Raw genomic sequence first — 15272 nt, forward strand, 5'->3', positions numbered from 1 at the left:
TCACCAAATTGGGTGGGATAGTGGCGGAAGATGGACGCTGAGGCCTACCTCTGCCTCCCCGCACCCCCCTCCCCCACCTCCCAGCTGCCCCTACTCCTCCACGTCCCCCCTCGCCCCCACTGCACATAAACGATGAGGCAGGCCCCGGCAAACCTCCCCAGTCCCCTGCCGTGTCCCACCCCTGTTTCTGCCAGGAGAGAGGGGGGTAGAGGTAAAACCTGAGCCAGCGGACGGAAGGCCCCTCCCTGGGAGACCATAGTGGGAACGTCTCTCTCCTGTTATCTTTGTGAGGCCTCGGCTCAGTCCAAGGCCGCCCTTTGGCCAAAAGGGAATTGCACCTTCGTGGGGTAGCACTGGTCATAAAAAGCATTCACTTAACCCCCCCGCCCGCAGCAGCCCCTCCCTGCTGGGAGTTTACAGTCACGGTTCAGATCGCACTAGGGAGCTGTACTCTTCGCAAAACGAACGGTTTACTTTATCCCCCTTTGTGTTTGCCTTTGGTCCGTGAGCAATTTGCACAGGGGCCCCGACCTTGGCACTGAGAGCACTATTCCAGTCTCAGTGCACGAACACGGTCCAGTGACATGCGAAACCTATCACAATGGCGACAGTGCCCCTTTAAATGTTCTTAAAGGTGCAGCAACTGCTTTGAGACTTGCTTCTGAGTCCCTACGATAGTGACTTTAGTACCTGCGAGCCAATTCGTAAGTGTAATTCTGAATCAGTGTGTTTAGAAAGACTTGTGTAAATCAGTTATAAAACATACGCTGCATGCGACAGACCCAAACCTTAACCGAATCAATCTTTTGTATCTATTCTATTTATATATGTTATTTCTAATCCTTGTGTTACAAAATATTTCAATCCTTTATGAAGAATCCAGTTCTGGTCTGCTCTTGTTCCTTTAAGCATTGTGTTAGTTTGTTCAGAATCAGAGACACCTGGAAACAACTCACATTCCACAGAGTGAGACATCAAAGAGAATCAACATTCAGACCAAATTTATTATAAAAATAATTAGATTTAGCTTGTCTTATGTGCTCATATAAATGGGGTGAATTTTCCATTAACTCACTGTGAAAATAATATCTATATGTTATCAGCCCTATGTCGTATATCTGCTCTTACATTCCATATCCGGCCAGGTCTTTTATCATCAATCTAGTTCGTCCTATAGACCAGAGGGGCTCCGCCAGACTCCCACCATGTCTCCACCAGGAAAATGGCGGAGGCTTTGCACCAGGTCTTTGACATTTCTGGCAGTTTACAGGCAGATTTTCCCGCATATCCCTTGTAACAACAGCACCTCGCATTTATATAACGTAGTAAAACGTCCCAAGGAGCATAATCAGTCAAATAAAATTGAAACCGAGACACATAAGGAGATATTAGGATGGGTGACTAAAAGCTTGGTCAAAGATCAAGTTTTAAGGAGCGTCTTAAAGGAGGAGAGAGAGGCGGAGAGGTTTAGAGAGGGAATTCCAGAGCTCAGGGCCCAGGCAGCTGAAGGCACGGCCGCCAATGGTGGAGCGATGAAAATCGGGGATGGGCAAGAGGCAAGAATTGGAGAAGCGCAGAGATCTCGGAGGGTTGTAGGGGCTGGAGGAGGTCACAGAGATAGGGAGGGGCGAGGCCATTGAGGGATTTGCAAACAAGAATGAGAATTTTAAATTCGAGGCGTTCCCAGACTGGGAACCGGTGTAGGTCAGCGAGCACAGGGGTGATGGGTGAACGGGACTTGGTGCAAGTTAGGATACGGGCAGCAGAGTTTTGGATGAGCTGGAGTTGACAGAGGATGGAAGGTGGGAGGCCGGCCAGGAGACCATTGGAATAGTCAAGTCTGGAGGTAACAAAGGCAGAATTGGAGGAGCGTAGAGTTCTCGGAGGGTTGTGGGTTAATGATGGCAAGGAGGTGGGCCCCGGGGGTGGAAGTGGGGACGAGGACTCCCTATGCCGGGAGGTCCCACTTCCCCCGGCTCAGTTGGGACGCTGCGTTGGACTGGAGGCTGGTACGACAAGTGAGATGAGCTGTACTAGTCTCCAGGCGCTTTGTGGTGGGCCCCACTGCTGGGTTCAGGCCGGGGAAATAGCTTAAAACCCCCCCAAAGAATGACCAGATATTTTTTAAACGTGGTGGGGGAGTGGCGAGGGAACGGTTCATGGAGTTGGGGAGCTGGGCTGGGCCAGCCCCAACCCTCAAAGTGGTCAGTGGCACCGGATTCTCTGCCTACACAGGACGGGCGGGCACCAGAGATGTGCCTGGTGTGGGATGTGTGCCTGTTGGCCCCGTTTACATTAGGCAGGTCTGATCCTGGCATTTATACCGGGATTCTTGGGGCCATGTACTGTCAGGCCCCATATCACAAATCCAAATCCTCCAATGTTGTATATACTGTGAGATCTAATGTCATAAATCTAATTGCTCCTATATTTTATATACTGTGAGGTCCTATATCTTAAATCTAGTTTCTCCTACATTTTTTCATACTGTCAGGCCCTAGATCATCAGTTCAATGAGGTTGGAACTTCACTGACAAAAGGAGATATTAGGACAGGTGAACAAAAGCTTGGTCAAAGAGGTAGATTTTAAGGAGCGTCTTAAAGGAGGAGAGGGGAGTAGAGAGGCAGAGAGGTTTAGCGAAGGGAATTCCAGAGCTTAGGGCCCAGGCAGCTGAAGTCACGGCCGCCAAAGGTGGAGCGATGAAAATCGGGGATGCGCAAGAGGCCAGAATTGGAGGAGCGCAGAGATCTCGGAGGGTTGTAGGGCTGGAGGAGGTTACAGAGATAGGGAGGGGGCGAGGCCATGGAGGGATTTGAACACAAGGTTGTGAACTTTAAAATCGAGGCGTTGCCGGACCGGGAGTCAATGTAGGTCATCAAACCTTTGAAGAAGAGTAAGGAGAATGCTTGAATGCTCACTCTTGGGCCTCACACCCAGCATCTTATTCCCTTCTTCCACATGGTTCGCAGAGCAAAGCAATGCCCTGCTTTGTGTCATTCTAATATCTTCAACAAGGCAGCTAGTGCTGAGGGGGTGGTGGAGGCAGATGATGCCGTTGTAGGGAGCTGGCAGCCAGTAACCCACCTGCCCATTTAGCTGCAGCTGTGGAGATAGAGAGGGGACAAACCCAGAGGAAATGGAGATAAACAGTCAAAGCCAAACAGAGAGGTTCCAAATTACTCAACTCCGCCAAACTGCACTTTTTTTTTTAAAAAAAGGGAACTGCATTGCCCTTACAGGAACTGTCTCAACATTATTTAAACAACAAGTGGATTCTGTCGACGTGTAATCTATATAAAACCTCAGTACGACCACAGTTAGAGGACTGTGTACAGTTTTGAGCTCCACACAGGAAGGATGTTGAGGCCATGGAGAGGGGACAGCGCGGACTCACTAGGATTCTGCCTGATAAGAGGGAATGCAAATATGAAGAAAGACTTGAGAAATAAGGGGCTATTTTCATTAGAACAGAGGAGATTTGATAGAGGTGTTTCAAACTATGAAGGAATGGGACAGATTAGATAGAAACAGGTTGTTTCCAGTGATTGAAGAGTCTAGAACAAGGGGACGAGGGTATAAGATTAGATCAAGAGATTTAGGAGAGAGAGCCGGGGAAACTTTTTACACAGAATGTGCTAACGGAGTTAACGATTGAAGCAGAGACCATGTCAACATTTAAGAATAGGTCAGATAGATGGTTGAAGGAAAGGGGAATAAAGGGATATGGGAACAGAGCGGTCACATGGGATTAGGGTCACTGCTCGCGCGGAGGATAAACACCAACGTGAACTGGTTGGGCTGAACGGCCTGTTTCCCTTTTTGTAATTTCGACATAATTCCCAGATCAAGTGTCATCATCAAATTCTGCTTGAGTGGGTGGGATTGATGAGGTATGGCGCCTTTGGCGATGAACTTTGAACTTTGATAGGAAGCTCAGGCAGCCCCTGCCGAAAGACAAGGGTCAATGGAAGCGGAAAATTATTTTTTTTAAAAAAAAGATAAAACGCCAGTAACCGAGCATCGTTTCTACGTGTAATAATAATTATTGTCGCTGCTCTTTGCATTGCTCTATCAACAGCTCTCAGTATCGGAACCATTTTATTAGGGCAAAATTGAGCGAGATTGGTGCAATGGGGCCCAAATGCAAGCATTGGTGTTGCCAGGGGGAGGCAGCAGCGCCTCGTGTGGGCTGGATGGCGAACTGACATTGGCGCTGGTTCAAAGCACATTTTGTCTTCGCTCGGTCAGGCTTCTCCTTTCCTGTGAGTTAACCCCTGTGATGAAATTAATTTACTCTATTTGAAAGGTAGCAATAATAATTTCCTTGTGTTGCAATAAAGTCGAAACATTGATCAATATTTCTGTGTGTTTCTTTAAAAAAAGAGAGCCTACATTTTGCGATTTTTTAAAAAAAAACTTGAGGTCGGTCACATTGAAATGTCAATGAAGGATTTGACCTCATGACCTCTGGTTAAGCGTGACCCCTTTTAAACTGGGGTTTTCAATTACGCCTCATTTTTGTAAAGCAAAGCTCATCCAATCACATCCCCTTTCAAAGAGGAACTCTCACCATCAGGACCCTTTTGAAGGGCCCATCAAATTCTACTGAGTCACTGGGTGGAATGTTCTAATACCTTACACCATCGGTGGGACTTTGCGTGGAGCAGGTAACAGATTGGGAAATCGAGGGGGGCATTCTCTGCGTGCAAGACCCTGACTGGTGGCTTGGCGCCTTGGAAAATTTGCCAGTTTAGTCCGTCAATTATTTAGGGCCTATGAATCCTATGCTTTAAAGAAGGAATCTCACCATTAGACCACGAGGAATTATAAATATCAGTCACAAGGAATTATAATTAATTTCAACCCCCTTTTACTTCTGCCTTTCCGTTGTTTTTTAAAAAAATAATCTTGCCACTAAAACAGCCAAGTGGGAACGACAGGGTTGATCTCTCCAACACTCAATCGTTAACCAGGTATGAGCGACGCCAGTCTTGAACTATGAACTATGACCTTCAGACTTGGCTATTCACAAAGGTGAAGTTGAGGATTGGGGCTGGTAAGAATGGGTCAATGTACGAGCCTGTCCAGACCACCCAGGTTCCTCCCACCAGTAGACACTATGGGATTCGAAGGCACTGCCCCCATTAACTTGCTAAAGGCTACAGGTGACCCTCCCCAAGGATCTGACAGCAGTTCTGGGTGTACACAGCCCACTCTCTTATGACCAGGCACTGCTCCCGCTAAGCCTAACGCAATTGCAGGAGCGCGGTCATAGGACTGATTTTCCAGCCCCAGCCTTGAAGTGGTAGATTGTGCAGCGAGATCGTGCCAGGCTGACCTGGCAGGATTTCCCGAGGTCAGCATCGTTACGTATGCACAGCAAGATCCCACCTGGATTGGGCTGGCACCTGCTTCCTTGTTGCTGGGCAGTGACAAACGGCACTTCTCCCTTCTGATGCTATTTTGGAGGTGTTTCTCCAAGAGGTGTAGCGAAGGCCACGTTCGGGATCTGCGGGTTGTCCAGCTCTTCAAGAGCCAGGGATGAGATTGCGTGAGAGGGATGAGTTCTCGAGCTGACTCACTGTGACCTGTGGCCAAACATACATTGCAAGCGCTGCCTGCAGATGGCTGTAGATTCTAGCCCCTGGACACCCTGCCTCTTGTAACACCCTGCTGCTGTCTTCAGTCACACTCATGTCCTCTAGACTGAGTAGGAATTGCAAATGTTGTGCCCTGAGCCAATTTAACCCATGGTCTGCATTGCAATCGTCCATGAGGGAAGTTGAACTGGCAAAATAAATTACATGAATTGAGCATAAAGGTAGGAAATTCTAGAAATGGAAAGCCAATTTGAAAGAGGAAAGACGAGTTAAAGCTTTGGGTGGAGCCCTCAATCAGAAGTCTGGCAGTCGAGTCCCATGAATAGGACTCACCAAAACATTGGGTAAAGCTCAGGGGTGGGGTGAAATTGGACTTGGACAGGGAATTCAAAACAGGCAGCATTCGCATCTACCGCCCATTATACGTCCCGTCTGATATTCGAAGGCTTTGGCCCAAGTCAGGAGTGTGATGGAATACTCTCCACTTGCCTGGATGAGTGCAGCACCAACAACACTCAAGAAGCTCGACAACATTCAGGACAAGGCAGCCCACTTGATTGGCACCCCATCCACCACCCTAAACATTCACTCCCTTCACCACCGGCGCACCGTGGCTGCAGTGTGTACCATCCACAGGATGCACTGCAGCAACTCGCCAAGGCTTCTTCGACAGCACCTCCCAAACCCGCGACCTCTACCACCTAATAGGACAAGGGCAGCAGGCACATGGGAACAACACCACCTGCACGTTCCCCTCCAAGTCACATACCATCCTGACTTGGAAATATATCGCCGTTCCTTCATCGTCGCTGGGTCAAAATCCTGGAACTCCCTTCCTAACAGCACTGTGGGAGAACCTTCACCACACGGACTGCAGCGGTTCAAGAAGGCGGCTCACCACCACCTTCTCGAGGGCAATTAGGGATGGGCAATAAATGCCGGCCTCGCCAGCGACGCCCACATCCCATGAACGAATAAAAAAAAACCTGTGTGCTTCTAGGTCTCATTGGGACATGCACTGCCCATTGGTTGTTTAGAGAAGGCCCTAGGCCTCAGTGCCCCATATTGGAAGGGTAGCAGTGCCCAACATACAGCTGTATTACAGGCCTGGAAGAGCTCATTGCAGGCCAAATCTTTAAGGTGCAGGAATTGAAAACCAAAGCATTTCTATCATCTTACCATCGGATAGCACAGGTCATTTATTCAGGCCAGCTCTATCCTGATCGAGCTTTCTCCACTGCGTTGAATGTATTGTTTTAACCCTTGGCGCATTCCCTCGATCGGCTGAGCTTCTGTGTGAAAAGAAAACCCCCAAAAATCTGTTCTTTCTCCTTTTAATTTTAACCTCGGATGTATCTCTCTTTTTCAGTTTTCACTTTTTTTTTACGAGTTTCTCCGCTGCCGGCCTCGATTTCATCACTGAATGAACACTGTAGCCTCTCAGGGTTATTGCATGTGAATTGTGGAAAGGGAATGGAGCATGAGGAATGTGTATACTTCACCTGGGGGGAGGCAGGGGTGGGGGGAGATGGATGGACGGGAGATTTTGTGCATTAGAATAAATACATTGCTTTGAAAAAGTCCGGAATTAGATATTTTAATCGCAAGAATAATTCAAAAACGGCAAAAATATTCTGGAGAGACTTGCACAGAGCAAGTGGGGAGAATGTGTTGGGCAAGATGGAGTCATTCTGCCCTGAATCCTTTGCAGCAAGGGTATGGACCGCACATGACAGAGAGTCAATTACACTGTTGGAAATGTCACATCTCTGTTGGAAATGTCACATCTATGACTTATACAGTCTTTGACAGCCGTCAGAATTAGAGATTGAGTTGAGCACCCATCAGAAGGATTGTCAAGGACAGGAAAAGATCGTTTAGGACCTACTGACGCTCTTTAACTCTCTCGGCCTCGCGTTCAACTGCATTTTGAATGCCTCTAATGTCATAGGATCAGGAGGAGGCCATTCAGCCCCTCGGGCCTGCTCCGCCGTTCAATTAGATCATGGTTGATCTGAACCTCAACTCTGTTTACCCACCATGGCTCCATATCCCTTGATTGCCTCACCCAATAAAAATCTATCGATCTCGGTCTTGAAATTTTCAGTTGACCCCCAGCATCCACGCTTGGGGGAGAGAGGTCCAGATTTCCACTCCCCTTTGTGTGAAGAAGTGCTTCCTGACATCACCCCTGAACGGCCTAGCTCGAATGTTAAGGTTATGCCCCCTTTGTTCTGGACTCCTCCCCAAGGGACCCCGAACTCCCTTAACTAGATGGGGAAATCCTGCTCACATACAGTTTATATTTCTTCCCCTAATTGTCCCCCTTTCACCCTTGATGCTGCTATGAAAACCACAGCGATAGAAGGCTAAGCAACAGGCAAGAATAGGTCATGAGGTTATATGATTAAAATCATCTACAAATGCTTTATATTTGAAGGTGCGAATTGAAGATTTTAATGTACAAACAGCCCAGGGAACCTTTAATGCAAAACGCACAAAACATTTCTGTAGTTGCTTTTTCTTGTATTTGAGGTGAGAGTGACTGCCCTTGACATCAAGGCAGCATTTGACCGAATGTGGCATCAGGGAGCCCTAGTAAAATTGAAGTCAATGGGAATCAGGGGGGAAAACTCTCCAGTGGCTGGAGTCATACCTAGCACAAAGGAAGATGGTAGTGGTTGTTGGAGGCCAATCATCTCAGTCCCAGGCAACCATCTTCAGCTGCTCCATCAATGATTTTCCTTCCATTAAAAGGTCAGAAATGGCGATGTTCACTGATGATTGCACAGTGTTCAGTTTCATTCGCAACCCCTCAGATAATGAAGCAGTCTGTGCCCGCATGCAGCAAGACCTGGACAATGTCCAGGCTTGGGCTGATAAGTGGCAGGTAACATTCATGCCAGACAAGTGCCAGGCAATGATCATCTCCAACAAAAGAGAGTCTAACCATCTCCCCTTGACATTCAACAGCATTACCTTTGCCGAATTCCCCCACCATCAACATCCTGGGGGTTACCATTGACCAGAAACTTAACTGGACCAGCCACATAAATACTGTGGCTACAAGAGCAGGTCAGAGGCTGGGTATTCTGCGGTGAGTGACTCACCTCCTGACTCCCCAAAGCCTTTCCACCACCTCCAAGGCACAAGTCAGGAGTGTGATGGAATATTCTCCACTTGCCTGGATGAGTGCAGCTCCAACGACACTCAAGAAGCTCGTCGCCATCCAAGACAAAGCAGCCCGTTTGATTGGCACCCCATCCACCACCTTAAACTTTCACTCCCTCCACCACCGGTGCACCATGGCTGCAGTGTGTACCATCCACAGGATGCACTGCAGCAACTCGCCAAGGCTTCTTCGACAGCACCTTCCAAACCCACGACCTCTACCATCTAGAAGGACAAGGGCAGCAGGCACATGAGAACACCACCACCTGCACGTTCCCCTCCAAGTCACACACCATCCCGACTTGGAAATATATCGGCCGTTCCTTCATCGTCGCTGGGTCAAAATCCTGGAACTCCCTTCCTAACAGCACTGTGGGAGAACCTTCACCACACGGACTGCAGCGGTTCAAGAAGGCGGCTCACCACCACCTTCTCAAGGGCAATTGGGGATGGGCAATAAATGCTGGCCTTGCCAGCGATGCCCACATCCCATGAATGAATAATAAAAGAAAACTGACCTGAGTTCTCAGGTTATCTCTAAGTAAATAACTTCATGTTTTCCTTAGCGCAGAGCGTGGTTAATGAGTGTGACCATAACAAATATCTTTTAAAAAACAATTTGAAGCCTTTGCATTGGCCCGTTGTTGAAGGATGGAGCAACAGCACTTTGAATCAAACGTCTGAGGGCAGAACGAACTGTCACAGAAATACAGCAAAGTTGTTGGAAATGTGATTATTTTATATTAAATGCGATAAATAACCCTTCCACTCCGTCTCTGTACCTTCGCTGGAACGGCTGTGGAATTTAGAATAGGGCGACTCTCATAGTAACTGGGTTGCTAGGCATTGAGCTGTACATGAAAACAGGTTTAAAGACCCCAGTAAAGAGTCATCCAATGGCTTTGAGCCTTTCTTGCCCGACCTAGGTTCGTATGAGACTTTATGCCAGCTGGAGGATATTCTAGTGTTTTGCCCCCAGCATCGTTACTGGCACCAGTGGGTTTCCCAATGGGAATTCCCCATTCTGAGGTGACTGGAAGAAGTGCAGGACCAATGGAAGGATTCTAGATAGCTCAGGCTCCATGAGAGATGCTCCTTGTCTGCATAACACCTACATTTCCAGGCAGAGCTGATCATACTTGGCAGATGATTAGGGCATCTGGAGGCTCCAGTCCATTGTACTTCTGATGGTACAAAGGCCTGACTAACCGTTATGCCAGCTGGATCTTCAGAAGCACTCCCTTGATTTCATTTTATGCTTCATGGAATCATAGAAGAAGGACATTCGGCCCATCGTGCCTGTGCCGGCTCTTTGGAAGAGCTATCCAATTAGTCCCACTCCCCCTGCTCTTTCCCCAAAGCCCTGCAAATTTCTCCCCTTCAAGTATTTATCCAATTCCCTTTTGAAAGTTATTATTGAATCTGCTTCCACCGCCCTTTCAGGCAGCGCGTTCCAGATCATAACAACTCACTGTGTAAAAAAATTCTCCTCACCTCCCCTCTGGCTCTTTTGTCGATCACCTTAAATCTGTGTCCTCTGGTTACCGACCCTTCTGCCACTGGAAACAGTTTCTCCTTATTTACTCTATCAAAACCCTTGATGGTTTTGAACACCTCGATCAAATCTCCTCGGGGCCCAGCTCAGCAGAAAGCCGGGTGAGGGGCTGCGCCATAGGCTGAAAGGACAGTTGATGCCAATCTGCAGCGTGGGACAGACGCAGACAGTTATAGCTCCAGTCAGCTGGAGTGTTAAACCTGCCTCCACATCCTGGCAGGCATGCTGCAACGTGGACTTAAGAGGGTGTTGGCATGGACTGGCACAGAGGGTAACCTTTTGTGCAACCGCCTTTAGCAACACCATCTCCCCTCCTGCAGCCCTCAAACAGGTCTGTCACGGCAGATCTGTCACTTCCCGGCACCTTGGGTTTCCCTTCCCTTCATAATCCCCTCTCTCCCTTCAGCCTTGCCAAAGGCAACTAATGGGTTAAGCTGTCCTTGAGTCTTTCTAAAGGCTTTCAGAATATCTGTCACTCTGCTGTGATATTTACCTTTAATTATCCCCATCCCTTTAACTTTTATTTTCTGCTCCCATCACTACTGTGCTATACTGACTCAAATCTGAACCTGTTACCTTGCGAATCAAATGTGCTGACCCACAAAGTTTGAGCCCACAATGGTATTGCCCCTGGCTCAGTCAGTAGCATTCTATCTCGCCTGAGTCAGTCGGTTGTGGGTTCAAGCCCCACTCCAGACACTTGACCATATAATCCAGGCTGACAGTCCCAGTGCAGTACTGAGGGGAGTGCAGCACTGTCAGAGATGCCGTCTTTCAGATGCGATGTTAAATCGAGGCCCCCATCTGCCCTCTTTGGTGGATGTAAAAGATCCCATAGCACTCTTTCAAAGAAGAGCAGGGGAGATCCCCCTGGTGTCCTGGGCCAATATTGATCACTATAACAGATTATCCGATCATTATCACATTGCTGTTTGTGGGATCTTGCTGTGCACAAATTGGCTGCTGCGTTTCCCTACATTACAACAGTGGCTACACTTCAAAAAGTATTTCATTGGCTGTAAAGAACTTTGGGACATCCTGTGGTCATGAAAGGCGCTATGGAAATGCAAATCTTTCTTTCATTATCAACTTACCATTCGGGCAAGATTAGCATAATTTCTTAACCACTTTGAACTGATTTAGCCCTATATTGAAAATTGGCCCTACTGGGTAAATTATTATTTTAAAATATTCATCTGTCATGTTGCTGAAGCCTCTCTGAAGCCTTGTTTTGTTGTGATCTGATTGGCCAGTAGTGAACACATGACTGTTGATCTCAGTTTGTTGGCCGTCTTGCAGGTTGATTGGTCTGTTCAGAGGCGTCTTTCACATTGGTTAGTTCGATCCCGGTGAAAGCTGAACAGCCACAAATTTTCTCGTGATACAGATTTTTTTTTGGAGGGGTGGGGGGGGGGGGAGGCAGGAGGAGAGTTTTGGGGGCCTGAATATCAACGAGTTGAATTTTCACTCAGATTAAAGTCTGCTGCTACTTTGCAATTCATAAGCAGCAGTTTTGTTTTCTGCACATTGGCAAGTGCACGGCAGTGTAAATGCTACACCATCACCCTCTCGGCAACATTTGCCTAGGAGTCACGTGTAACTGAGCTACATCCTGCCAAAGACGGCACGGAACCAAGGTGGGCAAAAGGCAACGTTGTTTATTTTCCGAAACGAAAAGCAGAACTTGATTATTTTTTAATTCCACAGCAAAATAAACCCACTAAGGGAGGGCAATTTTAACCTAACCCGCCTGTCGGGAAAATGGTGTGACGCTGGTTTTACATCCCGTCAATATAAAGTCGATATCGGACTGGGTCTAAAACCAGGTGTTCCACCCGATCCCGTGGGATTCCTGCCTGGTGAATTATCCCCCCCCCCTCAATATCACTGTCACCACCTCCCCTGCCTCACAGGTAGAGCAGCTGCGCTCTGAGCTGCATTAATGGATCTCCATGATGATAAGTCTATTGAATCAGATCTCTTTCATGAAACAAAATCCAAGCAAATAGCTGGAACCAGTTCTGCTGCTGTTCTAGGTGGATTAGTGCAGATTTGTCTTTTTTTAAAGGCCTTTTTTCTCTTGCGATATTAGCTACACAAAGATAGTAATTGTTAAAGGTGGGGAGGAGGAGTAAGATAGTGACTGAACAGATCAGCCTGTGTAGGTGGGTCCAACAGCACGATAGTTACACTCTGAAGACAGAGAGGGTGAATTTTGGGAGGCTCTAGAATAACTTTCAGTTTCACCTCCGCACCATGGCCTGTCTGAATATATTTCTACCCAGCTCCAGCTCGGTGATACTAGTCTGTACTGTCATTAACCTGCTTTATTGGCCTGCTTTGCAGGCACAAAACTCGAGTCAGCTACCTTCCGATCCCAATAATTAGCAACCTGCACCAGTTGGATCTGAAGAGACTTTACAAATCTCTGTTTGAGTGAAGGTGGAACCAAGGCCCATTTGCTGTCTGTAACACTGGGGCCCGAGTGTTAATGATCAAAATGGAGAGTTTCCCCTAACCGTTTTCAGCTAGTAACTTTGTGAATTATCTGTTTGCATTTCCTAAAGTAATATTTGTACAGGTTATTTTTACATTTGTCGTTATCGGCCTTGCATTGTATCTTTGAACGTTTGCTTTGCCTTTAAATGACACTGCACAGTATTAGCAATGAACATGTTGGGGTAAATTTTAACCCACAGCCGGGAAGAGCGGGGGAGGGGGGGGATTCCTGACGGGAAATCCGGAAGTACGGGTTTCCCAGACGTCCTTACGACTTTGAGGTCATGGGTGGGGCTGGAAGGTCATCAGGGGATGTCATCGGGGTGGGTCGGTCATTGGGGGAGTCATCATGGGTCGGTCATCGGGGTCGGGGGTCACCGGGGAGGAGGGGGTCGGAGATCAAGGGGAGGGCTCAGTGACCGTGGGGGGTGGGTGGGGTTGGATATTGTGTTGGGTGGGGGGGTCAGTCGATTGCGTGTGTGGGATTGTGGCAGGCAGGCTTATTGAGTCTGGGGGAAACACTCCTGCTTCTCCTGGCCCACGAGCAGTGCAATTAACGGCACTTACCTGCTGATCCGGGCCTTCTCACCTCCTCTTACGTGGCGTGAAGCAGAAGGCCTGGGAATCCCGGCCCCCAGGAATTAAAAATAAAAAAACCTCTAAAAATGGAGGCCTGCAGCCTCCTTAAAAGATTTCACCGGCCGACCCACGTCCTGAGAGCGGGTTGGCCGCCCGCCTCCGTTAAAACCGGACGGGTTGGAGGCGGGTTGGGGTCGGGTTTTGGTTTTTTTTTACAATTTTTACCTTCCAACCGGCCCCCAACCCACCCGTTCATGGGGTTAAAATTTAGGCTGTTAATTCGGTAAATTAACAATGGGAATTCTGTCCCATGGTGATCAAAGGGTCCATGATCGAAGGTTGTGTCCAGGCAACTATTGCAGGAACTGGAGCGCATCCTTCAAAACAGAAAGAGCGTGGAGGTTCTACGACAGGTATGTGGGAAGTGTAAGTGTGAACACAAAGGTGAACAATTCACACTCGTATTGCACTTCTCACACGTACAGAAAGAGGTCTCAAAAACACCGTGCCAACAGTGCCACCTCTCGGTAGTAAGAGGAACTGTCGTGGTCTGAAATCCTTTCACTTTACGGAATTTTTTCAGCTGGCAGAGAAGTATGGCCTGGTGTATTCGATCTAACTTGGATCAGACAAGGTTGTGGTGCTGGTGAGTTACGAGACAATGAAGGATGCTCTCATCAATCACACCAGTGAATTCATAGCGAGACCCTCCGTACCGATTGTGAACTTGCAGAAAGAAGGACCTGGTTATTCCTGATATTTTTATACAGTCAGACATCAGCATCACCTGAGCTCATTTTTGTAAGTAAGCTGAGAGTACAACAAGATTCAGTGTATCTCAGTGAGATGGGTTTGCTTTTTGGTTCTATTTTGCGATTATGCAAGTACATCTTCATGTACAACAACAACTTGCATTTATATAGCGTCTTTAACGCAGTAAAACGTCCCAAGGTGCTTCGCAGGAGTGTTAATCAGACAAAATTTGACTCCAAGCCACATAAGGAGATATTAAGGCAGGTGACCAAAACTTTGGTCAAAGAGGTAGGTTTTAAGGAGTGTCTTAAAGGAGGAGAGAGAGGCGGAGAGGTTTAGGGAGGGAATTCCAGAGCTTAGGGCCCAGGCAACTGAAGGCACGGCTGCCAAAGGTGGAGCGAAGGAAATCAGGGGTGCGCAAGAGGCCAGAGTTGGAGGAGAGCAGAGATTTCAGAGGGTTGTAGGGCTGGAGGAGGTTACAGAGATAGGGAGGGGGCGAGGCCATGGAGGGGTTTGGACACAAGGGTGAGAATTTTAAATTCGAGGCGTTCCTGGACCGGGATCCAATGTAGGTCAGCGAGCACATGGGGTGATGGGTGAACGGGATTTGGTGCGAGTTAGGATACGGGCAGCAGAGTTTAGGATGGAAACACAAGTTATGGTGCTGTAGTGGTTATGGTACCAAACTAGCAACCCAGAAATTGTCAGTTTAAATCCCACCAAGGCAAACTATAAAATGGGTTCAATAAATCTGGTAATTTCTTGGCTGGTATCAGGGGAGAAAATGACCATAAAATCTGCCAGATTGCTGAAAAAAATTTGCAGGGCCACGCGGAAAGGGCTGGGGAGTGGGACTAGCTGGATTGCTCTTGCATAGAGCCGAGGCAGACTCGATGGGCCAAACGGCCTCCTTCCATGCTGTAAACTTTCTACGATTCTATGAAAAATCCCGCTAGTTCACGTAAGTCCTTCGGGGAAGGGAGCCTGCGACTCCTAGATTGGCCTACAAGTGACTCCAGTCTCACACTGTGTGGTTGACCCTAAATGCCCTTTGAAGTGACCCAGTAAATCACTCGTTTGTAAAAGTAACTGCTACAATCAAGAAGAAGGCCCC

The sequence above is a fragment of the Heptranchias perlo genome, chromosome 39, assembly GCF_035084215.1.
Source record: "Heptranchias perlo isolate sHepPer1 chromosome 39, sHepPer1.hap1, whole genome shotgun sequence".
NCBI lineage: Eukaryota > Metazoa > Chordata > Chondrichthyes > Hexanchiformes > Hexanchidae > Heptranchias > Heptranchias perlo.